The sequence below is a fragment of the Rhinolophus sinicus genome, chromosome 11 (assembly GCF_057876585.1).
Source record: "Rhinolophus sinicus isolate RSI-liver-muscle chromosome 11, RSI-T2T, whole genome shotgun sequence".
In the NCBI taxonomy this organism is placed as follows: domain Eukaryota; kingdom Metazoa; phylum Chordata; class Mammalia; order Chiroptera; family Rhinolophidae; genus Rhinolophus; species Rhinolophus sinicus.
The window spans coordinates 9,765,542-9,790,869 of record NC_142511.1 but is presented as its reverse complement, the minus strand read 5'-3'; the positions used below and the strand labels follow the sequence as shown (position 1 = coordinate 9,790,869).

The following is a 25,328-nucleotide window of genomic DNA, read 5'->3' as shown; positions in this document are numbered from 1 at the left end:
CTTTGAGAGTTCTAAGTGTGTGACCCATTGAGACACAGGCATTTTTAAATGATTACTCTTGAAAGTATCAGAGCTCCTTCCAAAATTCATTCTCATGCCTAGACAACACACTTACAAGTCATTCACCCACACCAACCAACTTAAAGGGGAAAAAAATGCTTCAAGTTGAATTGTAGCTCAAGGGAAAGGCATGCACTCTGGGGGGAAAAAAAGTAGTTTAAGCAGATGGCAGCCATTTAAATATTAGGAAGTGACCAGTGACCTTAATCTATATATAGATATGGAGACTAGAGTTTATAGCTGTTTCTCCCTTAGAAATAACTTCTAAACATACATTTAAACTGCATAGCTATTGACACTTAAGAACGACAGAAACTTCAATACATCCTAATATTTAAAAATCAATATGCGCTTGACGAAAGGCTCTGGTGCCCAGACAAGCAGATTTCGGTCTTGAAGTGTCATCCATCCTTTCGCACACGTTTTTTCCTAAATCAATTAGAAGCTGGGTGCAGTTTTGGTTTCGCTGTTTTAAGGCATGTAATGTCTTCTAAGTCATAATTTTCTTTACTGCCGGTGGGAGAGATGCCACCGGATTCGGGGGACACCAAACCAACGTCCAACCAAGGTTTAAAAGGCTGCCAGCCATCCGGGAGCCCGATGGTAACTTTCCCGCCCTCTCCATCCCCTAAACTCCCGAGGACTCGCAGAGCCTCCCCTCCCCCGAGTCCGGGCCGCCTCCTCCGCCCCCCGGCCCAGGACAAGGCCAGGCCCTCCGGGCCGGAGTTGCAGCCATCACCTCTATCCCCTTCTTCTCCGGCTGAGGCGGGTGGACCCAGACGGGAAGTGAGGAGGGGATCCGGGGCATGGGCATTACCTGCGGCCGCAGCCCGGCAGCTGGAACCTCGGCAAGGAGGGCACAGCCGGGAAGCCGTCACAGGGAGGCCAGTAGGAAGGTCGGCTCCGGGTAGCTCTCCAGGTTCCCAAGGCCGGCAACGCAGCCAGCCCCGCGGCAGACGAAGATAAAGCACCCGACTCCGGGGCCCCACCGCCCCCAGCCTCGCGGCCCGCTACGCAGCGTCACGCGCACGGCCCTCGTGGGCTCAGGATTTCATTGGTGGCCCTGGAGGCCACCAGGCTCCGCCCACCGCCCACGGCCGCCCCGCCCCTTTCCGGGCGCGCGGGTACGCGGTGCGAGAGCCCCCAGCTGGCCCTGTTGCCCTACCAGGGGCACTACGCGCTAGCAGGTCGTAACACCGGCGACAGCAGCTTGCTTTCCATTTCTGCCCAGCGAGTCATTGTGTGGCAGAAATGGGACCGAGACAACTTCCTGCAGGTCCAAAAACGGCACCCTGCGTGGTAGCAAGGGACTAGCGAGTCTGGTGCCTCTTCTAGAGCTTCACAGAAGCCGCTTCTAAAACAGGATCATTGCAGTTTGAACTGCCCCTCGAGGAACAAAACAGAAGCACTAGTCAGAAGCGTGTGTCATGGGATGCTTTCAGGCTTTGCACACTGTACTTGACTATGTCTTCAAGCAAGATACGAACTAGAACAGGAGACAGTAAGATATGTGAAGTAAAGAGGCAAGTAATTAAAAGGGGGACTTAATAATCAAAGAAAAAAATGAAAATGCAAAGAGATTTAGGACATAGATTAGCTAGAACAGTTAATCGCTTAGGTTTTACGAAAGCAAAAGTGTAGGTAAAGTTAGGTGAAAAGGGAACGAATGAGGGCAGCAGAGACGGAAGGGCCACACTCGCAGCTTGCAAACCAGGACAGCTAAGCTAGCCTGCCTAATCACTCGGACCCTACTCCAACCAGGTTAAGATGGCCACCCATTACCGGGTCGTCTGCCCTAAACAAATGGCTCAGGTTCACCTGAACTGACTACTCTCTGTGGACATTTTAACAGAGGATGGACAAGTACCCTCTCCCTGCCCACTCTCCACCCCAAGGCAGAGCAGCATTCATTGGAATCCAGTATTGGCGGCCACTGGCAACCCACCCAGTTTGCCTCTTTTACAACTGTGATTGATTGCTGCTTCCGCCAACAGGATGACAATAGGATGTGGTAGTTCCCAGTGCCTGTGGTGCATTCCCTCTCCCTGCCCACTAGTTAAAGAGCTGTAGGAACACAGGGACTCGTTTCCGCTGAGACTGTGCTGGCCACCTTATATATACACCAAGAAGACTCTTGTCTTTTCCTCTGTTCCATTTATTCATTCAAAAAACAGTGATTGTGTTTTGTTCTTGGTGCTAGGGATACAGCAGTGACTACAACAGAAGAAGCCCCTGCACTTAGAAGCTTATGTTTCTAGTGGAGACGATGAAGAAACAAGTAAGTAAGATCATTGTAGGTCATGATAAATGCTGAAATGAAAACAAAACAGTGTGGTCCAGGAAGGACTCTGTGAGGAGGTGATCCACGCTAAGATGTAGATGAGGAGAAGGAGCCAGCCATGCCAACTGTGGGAAGAAGAGCATTCTGGCCAGAGGACAATGGGTGCGCAAGTGCTGATGCTGAACTAGTTTAGCTTGTTCGAGGAACAGAAGGCCAGGAGGTTTGAAGCACCGTGTGAAGGTAGGAGATTGAGGTTGGACAGTTAAGCAGGAGCTTCATTGTGTTGTTTAGATTTTCGTTTTGTTAAGTTTTGTCTTGTTTTGTTTTTTAAATCAACCTGTTTTGTGGAGAATGACTTAGAAGGGAGCGGAAATGGAACCAGGGAGAAGCCAATGATAGGAAGCTGTTGGACAAGCCCATGAGATAGATGATGGTGCTGGATTAGGGTAGTTGCTATGGAAATAGAAGTTGAAGGATTTCAGGATATTTCCTGAGGTGCAGGTGTGAAGGTAGTCAACAAGATGACTCCCGGGTTGTTTACGTAAGTGAACGGGAGGGTTTTACTTCAAGGCGGAAGACCGTTTAATATAATTGGAGGGACCCTGAAATCCTCTGCCCAAACTCTAAGCCTCTCCCACCACTGGCCCGAAAATCTCACATCACTCAATCCTTGGGAACAAGGCTTGGTTAAATTCGAATGTTGGCTTCATCATGTTCCAAAAAATACATGTACAGAACTTATACCGTGTTTCCCCAAATACAAGACCAGGTCTTATGTTAAGGTTTGATCCAAAAGACACATTAGGGCTTATGTTCAGGGGATGTCATCCTGAAAATCATGCTAGGGCTTATTTTCCGGTTAGGTCTTATTTTGGGGGAAACATAGTACTAGTTGTAGGAATATAAAGTTGAATAAGAACAACTATCTACTGGGGAGATAGATAATAAGTAAGCCATTTCAAGACAATAAGATAACTGTTATAATAAAAAGAGGTACTAAAATTGCCTAACTAACAGGGTCATTGTAAGGATTAAATCAGTTAATAATGCCTACGATGGTCCAAGTACAGACACTGGCATATAGATTTACTCGATACTATTAACAGTTATTTTACACTTTTCTACGTGAAAGTTCATCATTACAGTTGATGTTATTATCCTCTGGATACAGTAGGACCAGATGGAATGAATATCATAGGAGAGGGAAAGCTGAAATGGAGGAAGGCTCACTGATTCCAGCTCTCTAGACCAGTAGGAGGAAGAGTTGAATTGGCAGGCAAGAGAGGAGGGACAAGCAAAGGTAAAACACGGTTAAAAGCCAACAAGACAAAAGGGAGCCAGACTACGTAGCAGATAGGCAGGTACTTGAGTATTGTTGAAGTGGAGGGCACTTACTGAGAAGTGGCAAGATGTACAGCTGGTGTCAGGGCTTGAGAAGTTTGTAGGCCAGGCTGAGACATCCTGACTCAGACTTGCATAGACAACGGGGAGCAGGAAGCTTGGTAAGTAGGGCAGAGTCATGATTCAGGAGTCTGTACTGGAGGGGCATGCAGTGGAGATGGAGAGGTCAATCAGAAGGGCATTAGAGTAATATAGGTGAGAGATGACAAGGGCCTGAACTAGGGCAGTAGCAAGTGGGATGGGAAGAAGGGGCAGTATTTGAGAAATATTTAAGGAGACAATTGATGGACAGTGTCTGGATGTAGAGGTTAAGACTGTATGCAGGATTTCTGGCTTAGCAAGGTGGGTGGATAGAATAAATGCTGACTGAAGGTAAGGAAATGCATTTGAGGTAAGAAAATGAGGTAAGGAAAAGCTTCACTTGGGTTAAAATTTAAGCTGAACTAGTTCACCTCCTCCTGAGACCTAAAAGAACTGAACAAGAAGCAGTCAAGTTTTGTTTTGGTTCTACAATAAAATAGCTTCAACGTGTTTTTTTTCTGATTATGGCAATAATGCATACTTATTGCAGAAAATAAAATCGAATACAGAAAAGCACAAAGATAAAAGCCATCTAATGTCCCACCGCCCAGAGATGATGTGGGGGAAGGCAAAGAACAATGGTGAGCTTGGGAACTGAGCTCTTTTGCAGGAAATCACTGAGTTCCATAGGGAGGGAGCCAGAAAGGGAAACTGAACAGGAACCACACCAGGTTTTAAGACACAAACATCTCAGTTCTGGGAATGGTCACATCTCCATTAATGATACAAAACAAGCAATAAACCTTTATTCCATCTCAAGTGTGGATAATTTCTCCATTGGCACTCAGGCTTAGTGAAAACATAAACTCATGTGGAGTCAAGGTTTTGGGACTAAGAGAAGGACAGCGAAGCAAGAGTGTAAATCAGGACCTTCATTGGTATATCCCTGAAAACTTGGAGAGCTGGAATCCTGTCTTGTTTATGTATTCTGGAAGCACCCAGTGCATTACGTATGAGCCACCTGGTAAATGTATTGAATGAACTAACGAAGCCAACTGAAGGCATAAGTCCCTAGATTGTGGGCAGATCCCAAACAAAACAGAAATCAGACATCACTCCTTCTCTTATGGCCTTAGTTACCTCACAGGGAGTGTCATCATTTGTTCTACAAACAGAATTTTTTATAGACAAGGCAGAGAGCCGTCTATCCCAGGTAAGTAGACTGCTGACTCGACTCTATAGATTCTCTCTAGCTCTAAATAGCAAATTGCATTTTAGGCACTGCAATAGATGTAATAACAGTTAAGGGATATACACACCTGAGGAAACACCCTCAAGAGTTCCTGAATCACCACAGATTTTTTTTTAACCTCACTGGAATTAAGTTATAAATCTAAAGAAGATTCTTATCAGTTAAGATGATATGGTCTTAGAAAACCATTAAAGAAATAACTCAAAATATATATAGTCAATAAAATCATTAAAGGAATTTAATGTGCTGTCTACAGGAGATATAATTTAGACGCAAAGATACACATAGGTTGAAATTAAGAGAATGGGAAAAGATATATCATGCAAAAAGCAACCATAAGAAAACCGAATGGCTCTATTATTATCAGACAAAATAGATTGTAAGGCAAAAATGTTTAAATGGTGAAACCACTGTGCAAAACAGTTTGGCAAGCAAACACGGAGTTACCAAATGACCTGGCAATTCCACTCATAGGAAAATATACCCAAGAAAAATGAAAACATATGTCTGCACAAAAACTTGTACAAGAATATTCATAGCAGCATTATTCATAATGGCCAAAAAAGTGGAAACAACCTAAATGTTCATCAACTAATAACTGAATGGACGAATAAAGTGTGCTAGATCCATGTTATTCAGCCATAAAAAGAACTGATAAACGCCACAACTTCAATGAAACTTGAAAATATTCTGACAAGGGGGGGACAGGCTGTCACAAAAGACCACATATTATATAATTCCAACATTACGAAATGTCCAGGATAGGTAAATCCACAGAGACAGAAAGTAGATTGGTGGTTCCCTAGACCTGGGAGAAAGGGGGAAACTGAGAATGACTGCTAATAGATACAGAGTTTCTTTTTGAGGGTGATGAAAGTGTTCTAAAATTCATTGTGATGGTTGCACAATTCTGTGAATATACTAAAAACCATTCCATTAAATTGTACCTTAAATGGGAGAATTGTACGGTATGTGCATTATATCTCAGGGAAGTCACTTTGGAAAACAGGCAAAATTATTATAGAAGTTCTGAATGGTGGTTACCACTTCCCAAGTTATAAATTGAGAGAAAGCATGAGGGAGCCTGCTGGTGTGTTCGAAATGTTCAATGTCTTGATCTAGGTGGTGATTACATAGGCATACACAAATGTAAGTATTCTTCAAACTATATACTTAAGATTTGTGTACTTTACCATATATAATAACTCATACAAAAAGAAAAACATTTTTAAAAAAGTGTCAGCTCTATTCAAATAATTTTGACTTAAAACATTGATATTTATTAATTTTAACTTGTTCATTTAATTTTCATAAACAAGACTTTATATGTAAAATAACTTCTAAAACATATATTAAAATAATTTTTATTTTACATTTTGGCATTTACTTTCTTAATGAAAATATATTCAACACACTCTATTTTCATACACTTTAAATTCTACTACATTTTTTGTGCTAATACTCTAGATAATTACAATAGATAGAACACAAATAAAGGAAAATCTCAAAGATAACATGATTAATGATTTTGTTGAAATGTTGGCAAGACAAAAGTTATGGCATAAATATATGATGATATATGAATTACATTTTATGCCTCATCATTAGCTCATCAGCCCAAAATCTAGACACATGCAATAATACCTAAATTGTCATTTTTGACTTTCACTTCTCTTTCAGTCATATAAAAACTATAGCTTTACATGTAGTTCCGCATTTGGTTGTGACAAAGTTTCATTTGTTGAAGTCAGAGGATGTGCTTTTATTTGATAGCCTGTGTTAACTTGAGTTATAACTTTTAAAGACTTAAACATAAGGCATGTGACCTCAATTTTTTTTTGTCCTAAATCACATAAATGTTACTGGTGAGCCTACACACAGCATGTGTTGCTGCCTTGTTTACAGTTATATGCTTTTTAACACCTACTTTAACTTACCACGTACACACACACAAACACACACACTTGTACGTACACAAAAATTCTGTATTGCTTCAGTAGAAAAGAGATGGTCTTACTCATTCTTGATTCCCCATGTTGTCTCTATCACCATAACTGTAGGCACCAAAAAATAGGTTTTGACTTTAATTAACTAAACCACATATGTAGGAAATGGGAGGTACACCTGAAGAGACTTCTCTAGATATGGTGAATTAAGAAATCCCAAAACAGGCAGGTATGACAGGTATGAAGAGTCAAGTCTTTTGCCCTCAGGACATATAAAGCATAAGCAATAGAGAACAACCTTACTCAATCTGCTTCACTAATGTGCATCCTTTGGCACAATTAACAATTCACATAGGTGAGAGGTTCACCGACTCAGAGTTGAGCTGGCCAATGTGTGGTAATGAGACATATGTCTTCTTGGCATGTTGTCTTAAAAGAGATAGGAAGACATTAAACTTTATACTTAGGGATAAAAAGCTACTCTCTAGACCTATATAAGATCCTGTATCCTATATGCAATAATCTAGTAGTCCACCTTTTATTTCAACTGTAATCCAACTGTAGACATTACCAGTAATGGGGTGACCGGTTAGCTCAGTTTGTTAGAGCATGGTGCTAATAACTCCAAGGTTGCCGGTTCCATCCCTGCCTGGGCCACTGAGAGCTGTGCCCTCCAAGTAATAGCTGTGGTGGTTTTAGCAATACAATGAATAGCCATCTATTAGGAATTTAACTAAGATTCCCTAATAGGTTATAGGGGGTGAATAAGTTTTAAATAACAAAAATAAGATTAAGCAACCATTAATTTCATCCAACAGCTATCAACTAGAAACAGTGACCCTCACTGGCTGAGTTCATACTATTGCAGAGGCAATGTGAAACAGTGGACTCAGATCTTCAAATTTCAGGTCATAAGGCAGACTTGCACAAACATTTGTGGATTGTCTCTCTTCTGTGGGAACACAGAATGTAGGTCAAAACCGACTGGTTCTGAGCAAGAACAAGTTGTCTTGTCACTGTCTCCATCTTACCAAGTAAATTTTGTGACTTGAAAGGTTTATATTGGAGATATGGCAGGATCAAAAACATGGAGGTCAGAAAACACAGGTTGTGTTTAGGAAATAATGAGTAATCAAGTTGGCTAGGAGACCTAGTGCTTCTCAAACTTTTCTGCCAAAATATCTCCTTACAGAGAAAGAATAAACTTGAATGCCTCACTCGCCAAGAAATTTAGGCATTTGTCCCATGTCCTCATGCAATGTCTTTGAAAGCTCATGTTTTTTTCTTTAAAATGAATGCAAATTTTGCGTATCTGTCTATCATATCAATGGTATCATATAAAAACAATGTTTTAAAGATCTATTGTCAGAGCAGAAAACAAAAGACTTTCTTGGAAAAATAGGTTCCTACTAGTTTTACTCCGTCATACATACATATGATAAAGCCTTTTCTATAAATGCATATTTTTCAAATTTTGTGAGAATTATAATGAGTATGAGTATTTGCAATATATGCACATATTTTAAAGATTAATAATAAACTGAACACTAAGTAACTACCACTCCACTTAAGAAACAGGACATTCTACAGCCTTAAAACTCCCAGTGTGCCCCTCCCAGATTGCTTCTCCTTCTGCTTCCTGAAACGACTATCTTAATTTTATATTAATAATTCCTTTGTTTTTCTCTATAACTTACTAGTTTACCACAAATGTAGATATTCCTAAATAATATTAAGTAGCTTTGCTTTTTGTGACCTTGACATAAATAATATGTGTATTCTACACTTGGCTTTTTCAGTTCCGCATTGCATGTCAATACATGAGCACAAAGTTCACTCATTTTCACTTATGGAGAGTATATTTGTATATTTATCCATTCTAGTGTTGCTAGACATTTTGATTGCTTTCAGTTTTTTTATAATAACAAAGTCTTGTGTCACCAGATTCAAGAATATTCCTAGGGTTAAATATCCAGGAGAGAAATTGGGAGTCATAAGATAAATGCATCTTCAATTTTATTATAATAAACAGTGCCTATGGCAGATAGCATTTTCTAAAGACGGTGACAAAAATATTGTCTAGCCACATGCTCTTTTTACAATGTGACTTTGACACACCTCCTATTGAGAGGTGGAGTCTATGTCCCCTTCCTCTGTGAGTGGGTGAGTTTTTGTAACTTTCAATCAAGTATGGCAGAAGTTATTACTCTGTGTGACTTGTAAGTCTAGTTCATAAAGAGCCATGCATCTTCTACTGTAACTCAAACACTTTCATGTATTTCGTGGCTGTTTGTGTTTTTTCTTTCATAACATCAAGGCTGTTGCTTTTATTTCTATTGCATTTTCTTTGTAGGATTTAAAATGTTATAAGTACTAATACTTTGTCAGTGACATACATTGCAAATGTCTCTTCTAGGTTGTTTCTTGCCCTTTTCACTCCTTTTATTCTGTATTTTGATGACAGAAAGTAGCAATATTTTCCTTTATGGTTTGAGCTTTTTCTGTCTTAAATTCTTTCATCATGAGATCATAGAGGACAAGGTCTCCTTTAATTTTATTTTAGAAGTTTTACAAGTTTTGTTTCTCAGTTTGAAGTCTTTAGTCATCCATTTGGAACTTATTTTTGTTTGATATGAGATAATTCTTTTTAATAGGTCTATTGAGCATCTTTTCTTAACTGAAAGCTCTGTGGTATCAAGTTCCCATAGCAGAGTCTATTTCTGTACTTTCTTATCAGTTCCATTGGTTTGTCAGCAGTATTGTCAACACCACATTGTTTCAATTATTACAAGTGAAGGATAAGATCTTTTTATCTAGTAGGGAATGACCCTCTTGCCTGATTTTTCTTATTCGTGAATAGGCTAGGTCTCCCTATTTATTTAGTCTTCCTTAATGTCTTTCAATAAACTTTTATAAATTTCTCCAAGATCTTGCCAGATTTTTGCCAGATTTATCTTGAATATTTTACACTTTTTGTTGCTACAATCAGGCTATCATTTTAAAATCATAAATCTTACTAATTGCTCTTATTAACTAGTTCACAGATTATTTTTCAGTTTTTCATGTAGAACATTTTACTATCGCCAAAGAATTAGAGAGTCATATTTTGCTTTCAAATTCTTACATATTTTATTCCTTGCCTTGCCTTATTACGCCAGCTAATGCCTATAATACAATGGTGAGTAAGACAGGGGAGAGTGGACATTTCTGTCTTGTTTTTGATTATAAAAGGAATACTTTTAATGTTTCACCATTAAACATGATGTTTAGGGTAAGTATTTTGAAGCTTTTATCAGAGTTAGCAGTACTGTTGTATTACTAAATTACTGGGAACATTTTTTTTTTCTTTATGTATCTGGGTAATTATATGGTTATTGTTATATGGTGCCTAGCTTCCAAGATGGCCCAAATGATTCTCACCTCCCGGTATTCATACCCTTATGTAATTCCTCCCACATTATATCAGAGATGATCTGCGTAATCAATAGAAAATGGCAGAAGTGATGATATGTCATTTGATTAGGTCATAAAAGATATTGTAACACACGTTTAGACATATAGATTAATGGAATAGAATTGAGAGTCCAGAAATAAACTCTACATTTATGGGCAATTGGTTTCAAGAAGGGTGCCAAGTCATTTAAATGGGGAAATAATAGTCTTTTTCAACAAATGATGTAGAGACAACTGGACGCCTACATGTAAAAGAATGAAGTTGAACATCTACCTCACACCATGTACAAAAAACAACTCAAAATGGGTCCAAACATAAATATAAAAGCTAAATCTATAAAACTCTTAGGGAAAACAAAAAACAAAAAACATAGGTGTAAATCTCTGTGACCTCACATTAGGCAATGGTTTCTTAGATAGGACACCAAAAGCACAGCAACAATAGAAAAATAGATGAATTATACTTTATCAGAAGGTAGTAGTACCCAGGATATATAAAGAACTCTTAGTTCAACAATAAAAGGACAAAAAAACAACAACAATTTTAAAATGGGCTAGGGATTTGACATTGAGTAGACATTTCTCCAAAGACCAAATAACCGATAGCACATGAAAAAATGCCCAATATCATTAGTCATTATGGAAATGCAAATCAAAACCATGATGATACACGATTTCACACTCACTATGGAGTCTATAATAAAAAAGACAATAACAAGTGTTGGTAAGGATGTACTGAAATTGAAATCCTCCTACGTTGTTAGTAGGAATGTAAAATGGTGTAGCCCCTTTGAAAAACAGTTTGGCAATCCCTCAAAAAGTTGAACATAGAGTTACCCTCTATATGCTTATATTCCTTGAAAAGTCTCTGAGGCCCACGGTTAAAGTGCGTTCTTCCAGAGACTGTTTTTCTGCCAGGTGCTTCTGCCAGGTGGAGCAGTACCAATCCAACACCACTTTAAACTATATTTTTACCTCAAGTCTTTTGTTTATTTTGTTTTTTGTTGGGAAATTTCAAAGAAGTCATAGTTTTCCTCCAACAAATCGTAGGTTGAGACAGACTAGATCCTTTTGTGTGGTATTTCTCTTTTCCTACTTTACATGCTGAAGTAAAGTATCTTTGGGGGGAGGAAGGCAGCGGATTCCCAGATCCATGTACGGGTTGCTATTCAATCTTCCACCATGAGGGGACAAGTCTTAAGTTTTCTCCCCTGCTTACCAATTAAGCCCATTAAAACTTAAGCTTTAGGCCACCCTTGTAGACAGATGGCCCCAAAGCAAATGCCAGCATCTGATTGCATTGCTGATGTCAAATTTTCCTTCCAGTTCAGCCATACATTTTAATGATATGTTTGGGTGTGTGTGTTTCACCATTTTTAGGCACTCTATACCAGGAGGATTTCTCTGAACATCTAATCTGCCATAATGCCTGAAATGAAAAAAATCTGACAAAGTATATTTGTGCAGAAGCTCACACTCCCAATCCCACCCCCACTTAAAAAAAAAAATCTTTAAATAAACACTAGTCTCTGGGAAAATGCACCATGTTCATTCTGTGACTTCTTTTACTCCCTAACATCCTTGCATCAATCATGGTTTAAGGAGCACAGTGAAAGAATAAGGATAAAATTAGAAATTCAAGTTGAGGTCACATTTAAACAGTCTTAAATGCAAAAGTAGGAATCTTTGGATTTCTAAAGTGTCACTTTTGTGATTTAATAGATTGAAATTCCATGGCAGACATACTTCCAACTGACAATTATTATTTATTAAAAATAGGGTTCCTTCATTCCACCTATTAAGTGGTTCATATGTGTCTGACACTGGTTTCATGCTGGGTGGAGTACAAGAAATCATGAAAGAAAAATTTTACCCTTAAGTAATTTATAAGCAAATCTGGGAAACATTTCTTGTATGCAAATAATTACCATGTAAACCAAAAATATGGCAAGTGCCCAATAAATGGTGAGAGTTCAGAGTAGTTCAAAGTAGGGAGCAGTACTTCCAGCTTGGGGGTTGGAGGGGGGAGAGTGACCAACTGTCCTGGTTTGCCAGGGACTGAGGGGCTTCCTGGGACACAGACCCTTTAGTGAGAAAACCAGTATAGTCCTGGGCAAGCAGGAGAGTTGGTCACCTTAATAAAGGCAAGGATGTAAAGACAATCAGAGAAGGATTCACAGAGGACAGGAGACGGAAGTTGTAAAGGACCTTGTAGAGTTAGTTGGATTGGATTAGCTGCCTTCATTAATATCTATAACATAAATACAACTTACCCCCCTTCCCCACTCTTACCAATAGCAGTCCTAGCAATTCTGTGGTGATTCTGTTCTTGGGAGTAGCTTCTTTCGATTGTCATATGGATTGAAATCTTTTAGTCAACCACTCACTGGCTTCTGCTTTCTCTACACCTGCATATCCTACATAGTTTTCTAATTCCCAGTTGCTTTACTTCCCTTCAGTGCTGTGTTAAATGAACGTTCTTTGTAATGCCTCCTCCTCTCTAAATGTATTAAGTTATGGAGTCTTTATTTGTGGCAATTACGTCCTTAGGTCAACAATTAGAAGGAAGGCTGCTTAGAAACATAAGATGGATCTTCATTTGAATACAGTCTCATAAGCAACAGTTCGCTTTAAACTAGAGAGGAGAGAAGGTATTCGCCTATGTGGAATATACTGGACACCAGTTTGTATGCACAAACTGTAATGTGTATACAAACCCCCACCCACCTCCCCTTGTCTTGTTAAAAATGCAGATTCTGACTAGTAGGGCTGGGAGGGTCTGAGATTCTACATTTCTAACAAGATCCCAGCTGATTCTATTGCTACTGATCCTAGGACCATACTTTGAGTAGCAAGGCTCTGTCTGCCTCTTGTACTGTTCCAAATTTCCCTCTACTCCCTAAAACACTTTGACTTTGCCTGCTGAGTCTGAAATTCCACCAATTACACCCATTTCCCGGAACCAGTTGCAGATTGAATCACAACTTGATGTGAACTCTGTCAATCAGAGTTAACCTCTTCATACCTGCTGAATTAGGAACTTTTAAAAATGGATTCTGTTTTTGTGGGTAAGAATTTTAAAATGAGGCACTGTATTAAAGGGCGAACACAAAGGTGGGGCATGAGGAGGTTAAGAAGAGAGGTGGGAGTTGAGCAGCTGCAGAGTATTATGAAAGCAGAGACACCTGGGGTCAAGGCCATATGCAACATTAGGAAGTAGGAGGAGGTGAAGAAAGAAGGGTCAGAGGCTACCTATTGACAACACTCATTTTAAAAACCTTACATGGGGGCAGCCTGAGGAACCACATCCTCATATGTTCCTTACTTCTTATAGAAAGGTAATATGACACCTGTACAGGTCAGGAAAGATTCACTGGTTTTTCTTACTTTGCTTGTGCAGTTGTGAAGTACGAGAAATTGGTTTGCTAAAAATGCACGTGCTCATTGGGACCATAGGAAATGTCTTTACATAACTATTAAAGTTTCCAAATAGGATTTAGAACTAAAGGTTTGACAGGTGACTGACAACACAGAATGGTAGCTGTTACATGAGTCAGAGATCACTCCATCTTTTCATCCTATGGATGAAGAAACTGAAAACAAGCAGGTTTTATTGGATTGTTCAACTTCATCCACATCGTTAATGAAATAGCCTGACTTGAATACAAGGCTTAACTCTTGACTCTTATAAACAAGTGCTTTCTATAATATAATATTCTAGTATTATAGTATTATACTGAAAACCAGGTTAACGTTTCCAAAATGACTTCATGTTTTAATTTCCATAAGTTCTTTTTTAACTCATTTTTGTGCCTAATGATCTTGTACTTAACCGTTCAACTAATTTTGACTAATTTCCATGGTTTTTAAACTTTTTTATTTGTCCTTTATTTACTATCTTCCTCTCTCCCTCCCTCCCTCCTTTCTCTCCTTCCTTCCTTGTTTATAAATCCTTGTGTCAAGGGCTCCATTTTTGTGTGTGTGGGTGAATCATTTTCATTTTGAGGAGACCCATACAATTTATTATCTATAAGGCCCAAACCAAGATAAATCCATTTATTTTCTAATCATATTCCAAGTGTCACCAAGAGCCTTCCTTTTGATAAAACAATAAAACCTACTCTCCTACCCTGAAATCCCTCCACCTACTGTACACGTACTCCAGGTCTGGATTTGGATAGCCAAAGGCAGATGTGGAAAAAACGTTAGAGCCAAATGTGATAAATCTGTGAGTCCTGACCTCCGACTTTACCCTACTTGCCAGTTTAGCCTACTTGGCCACAACAAACCTTAAAGCATCTGGGAGGTAAATATTGAATAAATGAAAGGTAATATTTTTTCACCATGCAGGTCGTAAAACAGTGAAATTTATCAGCACAAGTGGCACAGACTAACATGTTACCTTCCCGGAATCTATCTTCCCCCTTATCAACAATGTATTATGATATCAGCCTCCAATGTGAATTTTAACTCAACTTATTGCATTTTCTAAAGCGATTTGGGTCTTATATACCTCAGTGCTACTCTAAGCAGGAGTATAAAAACGAGAGGCCTCCAGTCTTCCACTGCTGGTGATCGTAGAGGGCAAGAGAGCATTGTTTTAGTAGAGAAGCTTTTCAGAACCGCTGCAATCACACTGGGTAGAAAATAGACTATTCTGGCATTACAATTATAGTGTCACAGAAATCTTAGAAAGACTTGTCATTTCATGGAAGATTTGTCACTCTTTTCTCTCTTTGATTAGATTTCTCCCTTTGATTAGCTTCAGAATAGTGCTTATAGTTCTGAGAGTGCAATCCCCAGGGATCCTACACTTTAGACACAGAATTCAAATGGCAAAGAAAAGCGCAGCATTCTTGCCAATTTCTAGGTAACCGTTCAGTTTTGCTTTCCAGGTACAATAAAATGGTTCAAGTTGGCTCAGAACCAGCATAAACCGTAGAGTCTATGCTGATTAAAGAAATTGGATATATTATAAAGAATTTTCTTGAACAACTTAAAATAAAATTTATTTCATGGTACTCTTAGAGAGTTATTAAGAGAATTAGAATCCTATAATTAGGGTCTTATAATGTTCTTGTAGTTGAAGTTAGGAAAGGAAGCTGCTCACAAAACAGAGTTCAAGCTAGTCTGGATGAGTCACTAATGTTTCCCATGATGGCAAATAAAATCACAAAACCACAGAGTAAACTACCTATTAATAGTACAAACTTAGGGGGCTGGGGGGTGGTAGATGAGGGTAAAAGGGATCAAATATATGGTGATGGAAGGAGAACTGACTCTGGGGGGTGAACACACAATGTGATTTATAGATGATGTAATACAGAATTGTATACCTGACATCTATGTAACTTTACTAACAATTGTCACCCCAATAAACTTTAATTTAAAAAAAAATCTACAGCAAAAAAAAAAAAGTACAAACTTACATTTCGTAGATGATGAAATTAATTCTTATGTTCTTGCATACTTATGTCCTGCCATTAATAAAATAAAGAAGGGGGAAGGGAATCTACAGAAACCATAAGAAAAAGGAGTCAGAACCCAGAGAAATATTCCAGTTATTGTATCCCATGCTTATTATATCCCTACAATCCTTTTCATCCTACAAATTTCCAGATAATTTTATAACCATTTAACGCAAAGACTGTTTTCATTCTTTTCAGGAATTTAGCTTCAGCTGAATAAAGACATCTAAAAACTGAATTTGCTACACAGAACTCAGTAGTTCCTCACTATAGCTTAAGGAGAATATAAGTAAAGAAAATAATCATATGCATTTATAGGTGCTGGTGTTTTGAGTTACTAGGGCAAAAAGGGTTTAATGAATGAGCTTGAGCTCCCAACAGTGCTTTGTACAAAATAGGCACTCGGTGAAGATTTAATTCAATGAGAAATGAAGAAAGCATTGTACAGGGTGCAGAGCTAGATATGGTACGACAAGGTTTTTATAAAAGTATACGTAACCAGAGACTCTACTTCCCTGGTCCCCAAGCTCGGGGTTTACTCAGGCCCGAATTTTCTTCTAAAGTGTGGATACTGGATCCCTGTAGTCTACGACTCTTGGGGTATCCAGGTAACCAGTGCACAGAATTTCTTGCTGCCATCATGAGGTGGCATGCTGACAACAGAATGGCGGCTGGCCTGTTCAGAGCGCTGGGCTGACACCCTGTTCTGGCTTCTGCCAAGGCACTGGCAGATGTTCTTTTGTAACAATTGCCTCCATCCACGTGCACTGCTGCTTTATGGACCATAAGCTGGCCATGGACCCAGAATCAGGATACGCTCAGGTATTTGCCACCTTGTGGATCCAAAGTTCTGGATAATTTTTCCATTTTCCTCATTGAGAACCTGGCAGGTGACTTTTGAATTTAGCTCCAAACAGAAAGATACGCGGACTTTCAAGTCTGAATATCTAGGCAAGCCTTCTTCATCCTCAGAGTTATGACCATCCCCTAAACCTCTGGGCCCCACAGAAGGGAAGAAACAGCTCCTTGTTTATATTTATGGGCCCTCTTTCCCATACTTTCCTTGGTTCCTGCCATGAGGTTCAAAGAATGGATACTAATTACCTTTTAGGCAGCCAAGCAGGAGAGGATCTAGCTTGGATGTGGCCAGCCCTGAAACTATTCTCTATTATTTTGTGAGCATCCCAGCCTCTGCCTTCACTCCAGCTGGGATCCTTTTCTACCAATGAAGGGAGGGAAAGCTGGTATCAGCCTGGGGATCTTCCTTTCTCTGAGTTCACCCTTGTTTCCGGAAAACTCCAAAACATGCCTTAGTTTTCATGGTTTTCCTTTGTGCAATCCTCGATATACATAGGTACCCACCTTTTTCAGAGCAAATGAAAGCATGACCATAGCTGGACAGTTCCTTCCTTCTGGCCTTGAGAGTCTTTGATGATTATTCCCAAAGAAAGTTCTGAGCTGTAATTGACATAGCCAACTGGTTGCTAAGACCATCTGGCGGGTCTCGATGGCTCTTTCAAAAGGATTAGGTCTTTTTTCCCCTCTTTCAGAGTTAGCTTCCTTAATTCTAGAAATCTTGGAGGCAGTTTTCACAGCTTTAGCTTACATCTCTGCCTTTCATTAAGAGCAGTGTCTCCGATGACTTGATATTTCTATGGCATCCATTGGGGATAAGTTTTTGAGGCAAAGCCTCTAAATGTGTATGATGTCTTGTTTTTTTTTAATTTAGGGATTCTCATTTCTCTGGAGTCTAGTCTTAAAATTTTTCATTAGAGAGGTCTGATGATTCTCTATATTCTCAAAATTTTTTTTTTCTTTTAAACTTTCATGATCCCAGATAATACATGCAATAACATGGGTGATGGGTGAATCCCAAAAGCATTATCCTAAAGTGAAACCAGTAGACTCTCAGTTACACACTATATGATTTATGTGACATCCTGAAACAGGCAATACTTGTAGGGACAGAAAACAGATCAATGGATACCAGGGACTGCAATGGGGGGAGGGGTTGATTACAAAGGGACAGGGCAGTTTTTTTGGGAGATAGAACTGTTCCATATCTTGATTTTAGTGGTATTTAAATGACTCAAAACTCACAGAAGTATAAATGACCATACTTTTTAAAAATGGAAAAACTATTTTGCCCAAATAGTTTTAAGGACCTACAAACACTTTACCACATTCATGAAAGGCATTTTCTACCCAGGGATCATCAATAACTATTAGGACACCACCACTGGAGCATATATGTATACCTAGTTGTCCCCTTCTTGTATCTGCCTCTTTTGTAGGACTTCGGTCATTTGTCCTAATTAAAAGTTTATTTGTTTCTTTCCTGGGGGTGGAAAGGTCATACCAGATAATATCCTCAGATTCTAGAAATCATTTCCTCACAGGTTGAATGGCCTTTCCCATAGACTATTGCAACATAATACGTAGGGCATGTCATGAATGGCTTGTCCAGGCTTGGGGTAACGAGAGTTTCTTGTACACCAAGTCTTGCCACAGTCCATGCTTCAAGAAGAGTGCTGGTATCTTTAGAAATGTTCGAGTCTGAGTGAGGAACTTTAGAAAGTACCTTCTGTATATCTACCTTACACAAAACTCTCTGGGAATGGGGATCCCAAAGAAAAAATTAATATTATCACATCTTCTCTCCTGCATATTCTGCCAGCTTCTCTATGTCTGCCTGGTTTTAAAGCATCAACGTAGAATCCTTTCAAGCTCAAGTTCACCACAGACCACGCTATCCCCACATTAACAGACATTTAAGTATCTACACCCACCCATGTCCTCTAGCCTGTCAGCAGCAACATACCCATTGTCTACAAAATATCAAATACTTCCCACTTGAGGAGTTTCAATTAGTCAATAAGTATGGGCTAGATAAGAATTCATAAATATCCTGGGATAAGGCCCCTGGTAATGTAACTTATTGCCCCCATGCACACATGATAGAAATATTTCCCCATCTTTTTATCTTCCCAAATGAATTGCACTAGTCCCAATCTCACTTATCAGGAAGTCCAGACTCTCCCTCTTCAGACTCCCTTCTCCTGAGATTTCAGTTAACTCAAGGCCTTACACAATTCAAATGGGTCAGCCTGACATCCTTTCTGTGACAGACACTGTTTGCTGATCACCAAACTAGGATTGCTAGACTTAGCATATAAAAATACAGGCTGCCCAGATATTACATGGGGCATACACATATTTAAAAAGTACTTGTTGTTCATCTGAAATTTAAATTTAACTGGGTATCCTATATTTTATCTGGGAACCCTATATCAAACCCTTTTCTTTTCCCTGGGCGTAAAGGTGTACTGTATCTCCTAGCTTCTCTTGTTGTTAGGTGGGGTCATGTGACTGAGTTCTAGTCCGCACAAACTCCTTGCTCTTTTTTTCCCTGTGTGGCTAGGGACTACATAGAAGGAACCTGGGTACCTAGACCCCCACTTGAGTGGGAGGTGACCAGGAGAATCACGCAGGAGAGCCATGTACCATGAACACTGCATGAACTGTTATTTAAGGAAGAAATAAATTTTGATTGTGTTAATCCACTGCAATTAGGGGTGTATTTATTATAGCAGATAGATTTACCTTAGCCAATACAGACATTAGTATCTTGAAGTGGGATTCTTAGTCTGTTCAGCTGCTGTAAGAGAATACTACAGATTGGGTAGCTTATAAACAACAGAAATGTATCTCTCACAGTTCTGGAGGCTGGGAAGGCCAAGACCAAGGCACCAGCAGATTCAGCGTCTGGTGAGGACCTGCTTCCTGGTTCATTGATGACCATCTTTCTTGCTGTCTTCATATAGTGGAAGGGATAGGGGATTTCTCTGGGGTCCCGTTTATAAGGGCATTAATCCCATTCCTGAGGGCTCCCCTTTCATGACCTAATCACCTCTGAAAGGCCCACCGCCAAATACGTTTCATTGCAGATTAGGTCTCAACATATGAATTGGTGGGGGTGGGGGGCAAACATTCACTCTCTAGCAGTTGCCATACCAAAAACCTAAAATTTATGACGTCAGCTTAGTGGATCAGTAGTGGGAAATAAAGAACTAGATATCCAAACCTAGGGAAATAGAGGCCTATTGTGTACTGACAAAATATTTGATAAAGATGAAATGTCCCAGGAGTGGAATTGCTGGGTTATAAGGTAGTTCTATTTTTTAATTTTTTGAGGAAACTCCACACTGTTTTCTATAGTGGCTGCACCAATTTGCAATCCTACCAACAGTGCACCAGGGTTCCCTTTTCTCCACATTCTCTCCAACACTTGTTTGTTGATTTATTGATGATAGCCATTCTGACAGGTGTGAAGTGACATCTCATTGTGGTTTTTATTTGCATTTCTCTGATGACTTGTGACATTGAGCATCTTTTCATATGTCTATTGGCCATCTGTATGTCTTCTTTGGAGAAATGTCTATTCAGGTCCTCTGTCCATTTTTTAATTGGATTGTTTGTTTTTTTGGCATAATAATAATAACTTGCTGAGAGCAGAAAATTCAACCTCAAACCCATTAGCACTTAAACTCTTGCCAATTACACATTAATGTTTTATTCAGGGCCTGCTTCCAGAGAATGTGATTTAACATACCATCCAGGTTATAGAACCCCTAGGTCACAAAACCCCACTCCTGGGTATCTATCCAAAAAAACCCAAAACACTAATTCAAAAAGAAATATGCACCTTTATGTTTACTGCAGCACTATTCACAATACCGAAGATATCGAAACAACCAAAATGCCCATCAATAGACGATTGGATAAAGAAATTGTGGTACATTTATACAATGGAATGTTACTCTGCCACAAAAAATAATGAAATCTTACCATTTGTAACAATATGGATGGACCTAGAGGATATTATGCTAAGTGAAATACACCAGACTGAGAAAGACAAATACCATATGATCTCACTTATATGTGGAATCTAAAGAACAGAATAAATGAACAAACAAAACAGAAACAGACTCATAGATACAGAGAACAAACTGACGGTTGCTGGATGGGAGGGGGTTTGGGGGGGCTGGGTGAAAAAGTTGAGGGGATTAGAAAGTATAAATTGGTAGTTATAAAATAGTCACTGGGATGTGAAATACAGCATGGGGAATATAGTCAATAATATTATAAAAGCTACGAATGGTGTCAGATGAGTTCTAGACTTAGCAGGGATTCACTTCATATATTATATAAATGCCTAAGCACTATGGTGTACAACTGAAACTAATATAAAATAATATTGAATGTCAGCTATAATTTTAAAAAATATATAGTCACGGAATGTGAAATACAGTATAAGGAATATAGTCAATAGTATTGTAACAGCTATGTACGGTGTCAGATGGGTAGTAAACTTGTTGGGCTTACCACTTTGTGAGGTGTGTAAATGTCTAATCACTATGTTGTTTTGTACACCTGACACTAATAATAAAAAAGTATTCTCCTGAAAAGAATAGTTATTATTATTAGTACCATGATTTAACCAACTGAGCTAACCAGCCACCCAGCAAGTTATTATTATTGAGAGAAGCAAATCTAGGCTAGAATAGAACTGGACTCAATTCAAGCAGTGATCAAAGAGGATGAAGAAAACCCAGAGATCATGAGTTTATAGGGCTGGAAAATCCTACCACTTCTACACTCCAAATATTAAGGGATAAGGTAGAAAACACCTTCAGCGACCAAGGCTCAGTAAGGTTGCTAAGTAAACACAATGATAGCTGTGTGGCAATTGGATTAAGGATGTTCCCTTCTCTGCTAAGCCTGGAGGTAACCACCTTTTAGGTGAAAGAGCAAATCATGGAGTAAAGAAGCAAAGAAGTAAGACAGCTTGGAGAACTGGATCTAGATACGGTTGACAAATTTAGCAAATAACAATACACTCCACCCAATGTTTTACCCGACAACCCTAGGTCTAGAAAAATAACTCTGGGAGTAGTTACCGGTACCCGAGTCTTTCTGAAAGCAAATAAATCAAACACATCTAAGTTTTTGAGGGAATTATATTGATAAGGAAACCACAAGTCTAGTCTAAAAATAGCTTTTGCCTATCCAGAAAACTTAAAAAACAACCCTCAAGCCTCTAAATTTGTGTGGGCAGGAAGCACGCTATGAAAGCCCCAAAGATGGCATGCTCTCCAATGTCTACTTCAAATGTGGCCATGAAGGATTAAAAAAAAGAGAGAGAGAGAGAGCGTCTCAGAAGGGGAGCCAGGGGCTACAGAAAAAAAGGGAGGGTGGCAGGGAATCTTCCCAAAGGGTAGGACCACGGTCTAATCAAGGAACTTCTCCCACCCGAAGAGAGAGGTCTTCACAATGCCCGCCCAGCTGTTTTTCACAATTGCTAAGTTACTCTGTCTCCTGAATGGGAGTGTTTGTCTGTTTTATTGTGGATAGTATGTCCTTGCTCCACTCTTATGTATAGGGGAGGGGGAAATGACATTTTACAGAACACTTGTTTTCCTAATTGGAAAGTCATTAGACCATGGGGAGCCAGATCCAGACCCAATGGAGAAGACTGTGTCACCCAGAGATCCTGGATTTTGAGCTTGGAGCAATGACTGGAAGAGACATTGAGTTGTTTCTCTCGGCGGAGAAAGAGGTCTACATGCTATGTGTTGGCGAAAAGGGTGGAATGAATATTTGACGACAAGAAGAGTGGACTGTGGCAGAAACCAAACCCATGTTCTCTTCTTCCTGGGCATATAACCAGACTACATTTCCTCGCCTCCCCTGCGGTTAAGTGTAGCCACGTGTCTGAGTAATATAGTAACGTCTAGGCCTGGTCCATAAAAACCTCCCAGGAGTGACCCTTCAGGTTCATCCCCCCCTTTTGGATGATTGGAATGTGAGGATCCCCAGAGCAACCTTGGGAACCACGTATTGAAGATGGCAGAACCACGTGATGGAACTTGGGGACGTGAATCGCCCTTCTGAGAAGAGCTGCCTAAGAGAACCACCTAGCCACAAACACATATTTTGGACTGTCGGGTGGATAAAGATTATGTTAAACCACTGAGATTTGGAGGGGCTCTCAAAGTGTGGGTGCAAACCAGCAGCATCAGCCTCACCTGGCCATTTCTTGGGAATCTGAATTTTCAGTTTCCGCCCCAGATCGATTGAATCGGAAATTCTGGGGGTGGGGCGCAAGAAGCCCTTCAGGTGATGCTGACAAACACTGAAGTTTGACAACAGCTGATTTAAGGGAACAGCTGGTGTTCACTAATGGAACATCCAAGCGGCCGGCCAGCCCCTAAAGTTGATCAGTTTACTGTCTCTATTATTTCTCACTGATATAACGTGATAGCGCTGACCACTGCCTAACTCTACTGACAGAAGATACTGGTACACTCCTGACCCTGATCTTGGCACAGGCCAAGGTAAGCCTTGAGGGAGGATGGTCCCCTTCGCTCAGTGATAAGCTGGTCTGAGGTTGCTTTTCAAAGGGATCCTATTGGTGCTTTGTTCTCCCAGACCCATCACCTCACAGGCCAGACACCACGGGAACACTGTGTCCGTGAAGGTGATGGGCTGGTCCTGGACTTCCTGGGACTATCCTAGGTTTAGCACAGAAGGTCCCTCACCCTAGGGAACCTTCCAGCCTCAGGCAACCTGAGATGTTTGGTCACCTTCGTCAGTGTGGGCTTGTGACTCAGAGCCTGTACTCTCACAACAGTGCTCCGCGGCTCAACAGGTCAGACAACTTTTTATTTTCAATCCCAACACCAAAGTCCTAGTTACACTATCTTCCCCCGATAAGTGACCTACTGACCTTGAAGCCAGATGCCCTCATTGCCTCCCAGGGTCTCTGCACACCTCCTTTTTTGGATGTGTGATTGCTGAAGAGGGAGTCACTTTCCAGGGTCAATGGACAAAGGTGACCAAGGTAACTTTCTAGGGCTCAGTTCACTAAAGAGAGGGAGGAGGAGCTGGGACCCGCATTTTTAGGCCTTTTCGAGGATATGAGATGCACGTCAACTTTATAATGCGAGGTGAAATGTTAATTTTGGTGTGAATAATGTATAGTGAGAGTTCAGGAAAAGGGAAGATAAGTATTTCTTCTTCTCTTTATTTTATTAGGACTCATTCAGAACACTGGTTTGCAATGGTGGGCCTGGGGTGCATGTGTGGGTGAAGAGAGAGAGAGAGAGAAAGAGAGAGAGGGAGAGAGAGAGAGAGAGAGAGAGAGAGAGAGAGAGAGAGAGAGAGAGAGAAGTATACTGGCTGCGTTATATGAATAAAGAAGTGGTGACAGGAATGAGTACCTTCTGAGAACATGCAAGGACTTTAAAACCCTGCAGAGTTAAGGACTTGAGGACACGGCAGTCACAGTAGCAACTCCCAAGACACACAGAATTTTGGCAAGCAGAGACCCACAACCTGGACGTGGACTACGCGGCCACTTTATGCATTTGCATATGCTGCCAGAGTGCACATGACAGTGACAAATGATTGACGTTATAGCAGAACACAGAAGAACACAGGCCCTGGTCTCAGACAAGACCAGAATTCTGGCGGTGCTGGCTCTGCCGTGTACTAACTACATGACCATGGACGACATGCTTAAGTTCTCCAAGTATCATCTTGGAGATACTAAAATGGGGTAATAATAGCTCACAGGTCTGTTATCAGGATTAGATGAGAAACGTGTTGCATTAGGATTATATGAGAAAAGCGCTTAGCGCATGCCTGATGCACAGTAATTAGTATGCAGTAAATAACTTATTATTTCTAACTGGAAGAAATCTGAGGACAGATATAAATATAGAATCACACCACCCAACACACAGCAGGATACCTTACAATTCCCTACAAATTTCCCCCCATAGTCCCACTCATCATAGCAGCTACTCCTAAATTACTCTTCTCTCTCTCTTTTTGGAAACTCACACCCTTCCTGGGTCCCCCTTCTCACCTCCTGCATCACTCATGGCAGGCATCTCTCCTACGGCTTCTTTTTTATTTAGGCTCATTCCATTGTTTCTCTACACATTTAACTGAGGAGTATAACAAAGGCACAAGATATTGGGCAATGAAAAGATCCTTTTTAAAAGGGACAGAAGTAGGAGAAACATGTCTATGAATGCTTAACACTGGTCTATTTTTGCCCTGTCCATGTATTTCTTATTCTCACATGCTCCCAACTTGAAACCTTGTTCATGTGTGGCAAATGTGTGTAGAACCACATTCAATGAGCTTATTCGTGTTCTGTTTAGAATTCTGAGGCATTCATTAGACACTTTATATCGACTGGAGAAAAAGGGGCACGTATCTCTACAATGATTGCTCTGGAGAAGTTCTCGGTACCAACTAGCTACAGGTTTCCTCTGTCCAAGGAGGACATCTAGAGGTTACTTGTGATAAGGCAGCCTGACCTGAAATGGTTTCCAAATTGTTTTCTTCACAGATCCAATCCTAAATCCTAAATC

General features: G+C 40.1%; 1 protein-coding gene across 2 annotated transcripts in view; it reads right to left on the bottom strand.

Moving 5' to 3' along the window:
* The window catches only part of SOAT1 (sterol O-acyltransferase 1), a 56,643-nt gene extending 55,553 nt beyond the window's left edge, over positions 1 to 1,090 (bottom strand). For both annotated transcript variants that reach the window (XM_019731472.3, XM_088801596.1), the window contains exon 1: positions 878 to 1,090. The gene's annotated coding sequence lies outside the window, so the exon portion shown is untranslated. The remainder of the gene's footprint in view (positions 1 to 877) is intronic.
* Positions 1,091 to 25,328: the final 24,238 nt, after the last annotated feature.